General features: G+C 43.2%; 1 pseudogene; it reads right to left on the bottom strand.

Annotated features, from left to right (window-relative positions):
* Positions 1–297: 297 nt before the first annotated feature.
* On the bottom strand, positions 298–4,940 carry LOC129623868 (olfactory receptor-like protein OLF4; annotated as a pseudogene).
* Between the last annotated feature and the right edge of the window lie 4,281 nt (positions 4,941–9,221).

The raw sequence follows: 9,221 nt of genomic DNA, 5'->3' as shown, positions 1-9,221 counted from the left end.
GTATGCTGTCTGATTTCTTCTTTGATGATTCCCACTCTCTGGTTTGAATCTGCTTGGCACCTATGTCCAGTAATCAAGTCACGTGGCAGGGACTGCTGGTCACCTCATTCCCAGGCTTTATCTCTGTCCTTGGCCAGGTGATTGTATTCCAGTCCACCCAGGTTAGGCATTCTCCATCTTTAAACCCATTTGCGATGCTGAACACAACCTGCTTTGAATCTGAGTTTTTCAAAGACACAGTGAAGACGTCTATGAAGCAGGTGATTAGTCTGCGCTTTTAATCTGGGACAGGACCTTTTACTGAGTAGAACATTTTCCCCAACAGAAGAATCTGCACAAAGCCTCATTTATCTGTCTGTTCCTCAGGCTGTAGATAAGGGGGTTCAGCATGGGGGTGACCATTGTGTACACCACAGATGCTGCCATCCCAGTGTCTGCTGAGTAGGAGGATGAGGGCTGAAAATACACCAGAAAGAGTATCCTATAGTAGAGAGTGATTACTGTTAGATGAGAGCCTCAGGTAGAGAAGACTTTGTGCTTCCCTCCAGGAGATGGGATCCTGAGGATGGTGAGGATGATGTGGGCAGATGACACTAAGACACAGGTGAGAGGAATCAGACCTGAGAGAATGGCTTCAGTTAACATGGTGACCTGAAAGATGTGTGTCTGAGCAGGGAAGTTTGAGGAGTGGGAGAAGATCACAGAAGTAGTGTGGGATGGCATGGGAGGTGCAGAAGGAGAACTGAGACATAAGGAGACAGAGGGAGAAGGCCAGGAGGTGGGAGCTGAGCCAGGATGCAGCGACCAGCAGCAGGCAGTTCTGGGGCCCCATGATGGTGGTGTAGTGGAGAGGAAGGCAGATGGCCATGTAGCGGTCATAGGCCATCACAGCCAGCAGGAAGTCATCCAGCAGAGTCAATTCCATGAAGAAGAACATCTGCACGAAGCACCGAATGTGGGAGATGGTGTAGTGCTGTGTGTGGATGTTGAGCAGCACCTTGGGGGTGATGGTGCAGGAGAAGCAGGTGTCGGTGAAGGACAGGTTGGCCAGGAAGAAGTACATGGGGTTGTGGAGGTGGGTGGTCAGAGCTGATGGCCAGGGTGATGAGCAGGTTCCCCAGCACGGTGACCAGGTACACGGCCAGGAAGAGCCCGAACAGGAGAGGCTGTTGCTCTGTGTGTTGCGAGAAGCCCAGTAACAGGAAGTCAGAGATGCTGGTTTGGTTTCTAATTTCCTCAAAAGCAGAGAAATCATAACAGTATCTTATTTAAACAAAGATAGGCTCTAAGTGTTACAGAGTCCATGAACTTTGATGCATTTTTCTCTATTTCTTGAGGAACTCATTGGCATTCACTAGTAGGTATAAATGGTGGTTTGCAAATATGTACAAATAAGAGGACTGTGGAATCTGATGAAGGGGCATCAGGGTAGAGATGTAGTCTGGGTTCTTTACTCCTGTAATGTGGCAAGTTTTCCCTATGGGTGGTCTGAATGAAACTGAACTGGGATTCATCAGGAAGAATCTTTTCAAAATAATTCCTTGAAAACTGAAGAACAACCATTTAAATTTCACTGTCTTATTGTGGAGCTCATTTTGGGTTCATGCATACTAGTGGGCTAAACGAGGACCTTGATGTGTATGTGTCTGAGTGTTGAGCACATATTGAGGGAGATGGAAGGAGGGTTAATTTCTTCAGAGAGGAGCCAGATGAGACATAGGGGTCTCTGGGCTGGGAGTACTATGGCCCCCTTTCCTGTAAAGACCTATCAGTGAGTTGGTGTCATTATGAGAACTCTGTGAACTGAAAAGCACCTCTTCATTAAGGGCACATCATTCTCAACACCCCAAAAAGATGTCCTTTTCATTATAGGGGACTGGAATGCAAAAGTAGGAAGTCAAGAGATAACCTGGAGTAACAGGCAAATGTGGCCTTGGAGTACAAAATGACTCAGGGCAAAGGCTAACCGAGTTTTGCCAAGAGAACGCACTGGTCATAGCAAACACCCTCTTTCAACAACACGAGAGAAGAGTCTACACACAGACGTCACCAGGTGGTCAACATTGAAATCAGATTGATTATATTCTTTGAAGCCAAAGATGGAGATGCTCTATACAGTCAGCAAAAACAAGACTGGGAGCTGACTGTGGCTCAGATAATGAACTCCTTATTGCGAAATTCAGACTTAAATTGAAGAAAGTAGGGAAAACCACCAGACCATTCAGGTATGATTGAAATAAAATCCCTTACCATTATACAGTGGAAGTGACAAATAGATTCAAAGGTCTGAAAGGTCTGAAAGACACAGTGCCTGAAGAACTATGGATGGAAGTTCGTGATACCGTACAGGAGGCAGTGATCAAGACCATCCCCAGGAAAAAGAAATACAAAAAGGCAAAATGGTTGTCTGAGGAGGGCTTACAAATAGCTGAGAAAATAAGAGAAGTGAAAGGCAAATGAAAAAAGGAAAGATATATATCCATTTGAATGCAGAGTTCCAAAGAATAGCAAGGAGAGATTAAAAAGCCCTCTTTAGTGATCAATGCGAAGAGATAGAGGAGAACAATAGAATGGGAAAGACTAAAGATCTCTTCAAGAAATAGTGATACCAAGGGAAAATTTCATGCAAAGATGGGCACAATAAAAGAGAGAAATGGTATGGACCTAACAGAAGCAGAAGATATTAAGAAGTGGCAAGAATACATAGAACTATACGAAAAAGATCTTCATGACCCAGATAACCATAATGGTGTGATCACTCACCTAGAGCCAGACATCCTGGAATGCAAAGTCAAGTGGGCCTTAGGAAGGATCACTACAAATGAAACTAGTGGAAGTGATGAAATTCCAGCTCAGCTATTTCAAATCCTGAAAGGTGATGCTGTGAAAGTGCTGCACTCAATATGCCAGCAAATTTGGAAAACTCAACAGAGGCCACAGGACTGGAAAAGGTCTGTTTTCATTCCAAATCCCAAAGAAAGGCAATGCCAAAGAATGTTCAAACTACTGCACAATTGCACTCATCTCACACGCTAGGAAAGTAATGCTCAAAATTCTCCAAGCCAGGCTTCAGTAGTACATGAACCAAGAACTTCCAGATGTTCAAGCTGGATTTAGAAAAGGCAGAGGAACCAGAGATCAAATTGCTAACATCCTTTGGATCGTTGAAAAAGCAAGAGAGTTCCAGAAAAGACATCTACTTCTGCTTTATTTATTACGCCAAAGCCTTTGACTGAGTGGATTACAACAAACTGTGGAAAAATCTGAAAGAGATGGGAATACCAGACCACCTGACCTGCCTCCTGAGAAATCTGTATGCAGGTCAAGAAGCAACAGTTAGAACAAGACATGGATAAACAGACTTGCTCTAAATTGGGAAAGGAGTATGTCAAGGCTGTATATTATCACCCTACCTATTTATATGCAGAGTACATCATGTGAAATGCTGGCCTGGATGAAGCACAAGCTGGGACCAAGATTGCTGGGAGAAATATCAATAACCTCAGATATGCAGATGATACTACCCTTATGGCAGAAAGCAAAGAAGAACTAAAGAGCCTCTTGATGAAAGTGAAAGAGGAGAGTGAAAAAGTTGGCTTAAAACTCAACATTCAGAAAACTAAGATCATGGCATCTGGTCCCATCACTTCATGGCAAATAGATGGGGAAACAGTGGAAATAGTGAGAGACTTCAATTTTTTGGGCTCCAAAATCACTGCAGATGGTGATTGCAGCAACGAAATTAAAAGATGCTTGCTCCTTGGAAGAAAAGCTTAGAGCAGCCTGGACAGCATATTAAAAATCAGATACATTACTTTGCTGACGAGGGTCCATCTAGTCAAAGCTATGATTTTTCCAGTAGTCATGTATGGATGTGAGAGTTGGACCATAAAGAAAGTTGAAAGTGAAAGTGAAAGTGAGTCGCTCAGTCGTGTCTGACTCTTTGTGACCCCATGGACTACAGCCTACCAGGCTCTTCAGTCCATGGAATTTTCCAGGCAAGAGTACTGGAGTGGGTTGCCATTTCCTTCTCTTGGGGATCTTCCCGACCCAGGGATTGAACCTAGGTCTCCCACATTGCAGGCAGAGGCTTTACCATCTGAGCCACCAGGGAAGCAAGTTAAGCACCAAACAATTGATACATTTGAACTGTGGTGCTGAAGAAGGCTCTTGAGAGTGCCTTGAACTACAAGGAGACCCAACCAGTCCATCCTAAAGGAAATCAGTCCTAAATATTCATTGGAAGGACTGATGCTGAAGCTGAAACTCCAATACTTTGGCCACCTGATGCGAAGACCTGACTCATATGAAAAGACCCTGATGCTGGGAAAGATTGAAGGCAGGAGGAGAAGGGGACAACAGAGGATGAGATGGTTGGTTGGCATCACCGACTCAACGGACATGAGTTGAGCAAGTTCTGGGAGTTGGTGATGGACTGGGAAGCCTGGCGTGCTGCAGTCCATGGTGTCATAAAGAGTCGGACATGACTGAGTGATTGAACTGCTTCTCATCATCAACCTGCTCATCAACATCTTATGTTTTAACATCTGAGCTTTGACATCTGGATGTGGGATAGGAATGTTTTCTCTGTTCCCTGTGATCAGTCTGCCTTTGGTTAATTACACTGAATCTCTGTCTCCTGTTTTGTACCACGTGCAACTACTTCACAGACTCACTGAAGTTATATCTGAGATAGCGTATGTGGAGGGCAGGATGCTCCTAAGGGCAGTGATGTTACTGTCATTGTTAGCACCAGGGTGTGGTGCAAAAACACTAGAGGATATGCTGTCCTGCTCTGCTCCTCACATGCCTTTTAATCTTTGTGAAATTTTCATGCCCATTGAGCTTTGCCATGCTTCTGTCAGATGTAGATAATAACCTACCTGATAGGATGATTGAAGAATCCGAATTGTATAGGTTGCAGTTTCTTCAGGATTCATGATGTGCAGTCAGGATGTGATATTGGAATGAACCACGATGGTGTGGAGGAAGAATGCTAGGTCAGTCGGTGGCAGCAGGTGTCCATGTCATGTTTGTTTAGGGTAATAAATAAATATATACCTCTGGAGTCTGACAGAGTTTTCCCACTCTAATCTTGATGCAATCTTGAGAAAGTCATCAGCTTTTTCAGCTTCAGTGTCCTCATTGGCTTAAATGGAATAATGGTAGAGTTTACTGCATAGAGTGGCAGTGTATAGGCTTAGTCAGTCAGTTATGTCTGATTCTGTGGACCCCAAGGACTGTGGCCCACCAAGCTCCTCTATCCATAGAATTTTGCAGGAAAGAATACTAATTGGGTTGCCATTTTCTTCTCACAACCAAGGGATTGAACCTGAGTCTCTTGCATCTCCTGCATTGGCAGGTAGATTCTTTACCACCGTGACACCTGGGAAGCCCATAGAGTGTGATAACAAGAATTACATTTGACAAAAAGTATATAATATTTAGATCAAACTGACACATAGTAAGTGCTCAGTGAATATGATCTGTTATTATTTTTGCTATTTTTAATGAAATAGGCTGCATAATTGTTGTTGAGTCCAGGTCACTGCCTGCATCTTGGGGTTGTAGGTAGTGAAATGTCAATAAAAAGTCATCATCATCACCAGTACCATCCGCACAGCAGCACCTCCTCTAATTCTACTCGGAACTGTCAATGGCAAAGCTTTTGTTGTGGCATCTGAAAACCACATGGAAACTGGATCAAATGACTTAATCATAAGAGCTCTTTAATTATTAATTTCGCCTGCCATTGCAGGAGACACAAAAGACATGGATTCAATCTCTGGGTCGGGAAGATCCCCTGGAGAAGGAAATGGCTACCCACTCCAGTATTCTTGCCTGGAGATTTCCATGGACAGAGGAGCATGGTGGGCTATAGTCCACGGGGCCTCAAAGAGTAAGACATGACTAAGTGACTGAGTATACAGCACCCAGAAAGGGAATAAACAATTTTTATCTTAAATAATTTAGTTTGCATTATTTTAATGGAAAGAAGCACCCAACTGATTTTGATAAATGTAAAAGGAAGTAGAGAGTAAATTACTGGTACTGATTTGGTGCAGGGGCTGAGAGTGATTCCAGGAGCCAGCTGTTCTGCTTGACCAGCGTGAATTATGCTCTGTTGTTGCACAGGTGCTGGTCACTGATGGGGCTGGGGGAAGGATGCTCTGAGATCCATTCTTCACAATGCCTTCAGTCTGCACCTTCAGGGATGTGATGAACCCCAGAACTGGGTGCCCCTCATGGTCATCAAAGATCCAGAAAATGATCGGCAGATAGTGATGTAGAAAAAAGTGGCAAAGAGAAAACAAGAAAGGCTTTAAGTGTTGTGTGAGTATATGCGTGAATATGAGTTTGTGTGTGTTTGTGAACATATGTGCACACAGGTGGCCTTCAGTAGACTCTCTTCCCTTCCCTGATCCCTAAGCCTCTGTTCTCACCTGGAGGTGCTGTCCAGCCTCCATCTGTGACCATTTCATGAAGGAGGTTGGGTTTGCTACCCAGTTCTCCCCAAGAAGATATGGCTGGAGACACAGAGCCCTTCCTTCTGAGTAGGAACAGCACAGACTGAAGACTCAGGTCATTAGTGATTCTCAGGCACAGGAGCCAGGAGGAGCAGCTGCCTTTTCACAGGCAGCGTCTCCTGGGATCTAATCCCAGACCTCCTAGTTAAAGATATGATGGGGCAGCTGTCCATCCTGCGAGCTGTCCCCTCTGGATGGTGGCCCCCAGTGTCCCAGCAGTATCAGTGATAATTCCATTCAGATGGCCCAGGCTGTGCTCCATGGCAGCACCCTTGGTTTCTCCCTTGGGTGAAGTATAGCATGGATCCATCCTTCTACCTTAAGCCCGAACTTGTGCTTCTCTGTCCTGGAGTCCACAATTTCTAATTAGAGCCATATCCCCATGGATGTAATACAGTATGTCCCAGAAAATAAGAAAAAATAAAGGCAGAAAGAGATTAGGGGTCATCATCTTTGCTTTTAAAGTCATGTAGAAGAAACATCCTTATTTAATGATCTCAAAGAGCAAAGATATGAATAATACCTAGATTTTCTACTGGGCCCAGGGTGCCTAAAATCATTTATTTCTAAACAGAAATCAGTATCTGTGTATATTTATTTGTTTTCATTTAAATGTATCTTCCATATAAAAGAATGTATAAAACATGCATGTTCTCTTAAGAATGTTAATAAAATTAATGTCTATTTGCTCATCACTTAGCTTCCCTGGTGGCACAGAGGTTAAAGCATCTGCCTGCAATGTGGGAGACCTGGGTTCGATCCCTGGGTCGGGAAGATCCCCTGGAGAAGGAAATGGCAACCCACTCCAGTAGTCTGACGGAGGACCTCTGGTGGGCTACAGTCCACGGGTCGCAAAGAGTCCGACACAACTGAGCGACTTCACTCACTCACTCACTTAGCTTAAATAGTACATGAGTCAATCCTTTATTAATCGATTGATGGTGGTTGCTCCAAGATAGGCTTTTTTTTTGAAAAAATTATTTTGATCTTTAATTAAAAAAATTTTAATACAATTTTAAAGGTTTCTTTCCATTTACAGTTATTATAAAATACTGGTTATATTCTCAGAGTTGTTCAGTACACCCTTGAGCCCATCTTACACCCAGTACTTTTCGCCTGCCTCCCATTCCCCCTCCTCTATACTCCCCATCTCTCCCCTCCCCGCTGGTAACCACTAGTTTGTCCTCTGTATCTGTGATGCTACTTCATTTTTGTATTATTCAGTAGTTTGTTGTAATTTTTAGATTCCACGTGTAAGTGATATCCTATAGTATTTGTCTTTCTCTGTCTGTCTTATTTTTCTCCGCATACTACCTAAGACATTATTAGAACCCAGTCACCTGCTTATCACTTCTCAAATTCAGAAGTAGAATGTTGCCAGCATGGTGGAAACTTCTTTTGTGTATCCTGTTCATCATTTCTCTTCCCTTCTCAAAGTAAAATGATACCTACTGACTTTCTAATGTTTTATTTTAGTTTTGCCTAGTTTAGAATTTTATATAAATGCCCTCATGTATTATGTATTCTCTTTTCTGGCTCTTTTGTTCAGTTGTTTCCTTTTGTGAGATCATCTGGACAGCTTTAGGTACTAGCTGTTCCTTCACTTCCATTGCTACATTATATGATGGTACCACACATTCATCATGCAAGCTATTATTTTTTTTATTAAATTTATTTATTTTAATTAGAGGCTAATTACTTTACAATATTGTATTGGTTTTGCCATACATCAACATGAATCCACCACGGGTGTACACGTGGTGTACACCCTCCCACCTCCCTCCCTGTACCATCCATCCCTCTGGGTCATCCCAGTGCACCAGCCCCAGGCATCCTGTATCCTGCATCGAACCTGGACTGGCGATTCATTGAAACATGTATAATATCATATAAGAAATGAATCGCAAGCTATTCTTGAAAGGAAAGTTGTTTCCTGTTATTTGGAAAAATACTGCGATGACCATTCCTGTATGTTTCTTGCTGCATGCATGCATTTCTTTCATACATACCTAGGAGTGGAAAATCATGATTTTAGGATATCTACATCTTCAATTTTAGTATACAATAGCAAGTTGACTTCCAAACAGATTGTACAGAGTTGCACTTCCATCAGGCAATAGGTGAGATTGTGGTGGCACCTCATTCTTGGTAACACTTGGTGGTGTTGGCCTTTTCCATTTTAGTCATTTGGTGTTTATGTACTGTGGGGCATCTCCAGATGGTTTGATTTTATATTTCAGTGATTAATAATGAGGTTAGGGGCCTTCCCTGGTGGCTCAGGGGTAAAGAATCCTCTTGCCAATGCCAGAGACATAGGTTCGATTCCTGGTCAAGGAAGATCCCACATGCTGTGGAGCAACTAAGCCCGTGTGCCACAACCACTGAGCCTGTGCTCTAGAGCCCGGGAACCACGACTGTTGAGCCCATTGCTGCACCTATTGAAGTCTGAGAACCTTAGAGCCTGTGCTCCACAAGAAGAGAAGCCCCCTCAATAAGAAGCCTGTGTACCGCAACTAGAGAATAGCCCCCGCTCACCACAACTAAAGAAAAGCCCATGAAGCAACAAAGAACCAGCACAGGCATCAATTTAAAAAAATAATGAGGTTGGGTACTTTTAAAATACTTATTAGCATTTTTATTTCTAATTTTGAAAGTGCTTGCGTACACTTTTGTTCATTTTCCCACTTATTTGTC

Source organism: Bubalus kerabau, chromosome 11, assembly GCF_029407905.1.
Source record: "Bubalus kerabau isolate K-KA32 ecotype Philippines breed swamp buffalo chromosome 11, PCC_UOA_SB_1v2, whole genome shotgun sequence".
NCBI classification, from domain to species: domain Eukaryota; kingdom Metazoa; phylum Chordata; class Mammalia; order Artiodactyla; family Bovidae; genus Bubalus; species Bubalus kerabau.
This window is presented reverse-complemented; position numbering and strand designations above follow the sequence as displayed.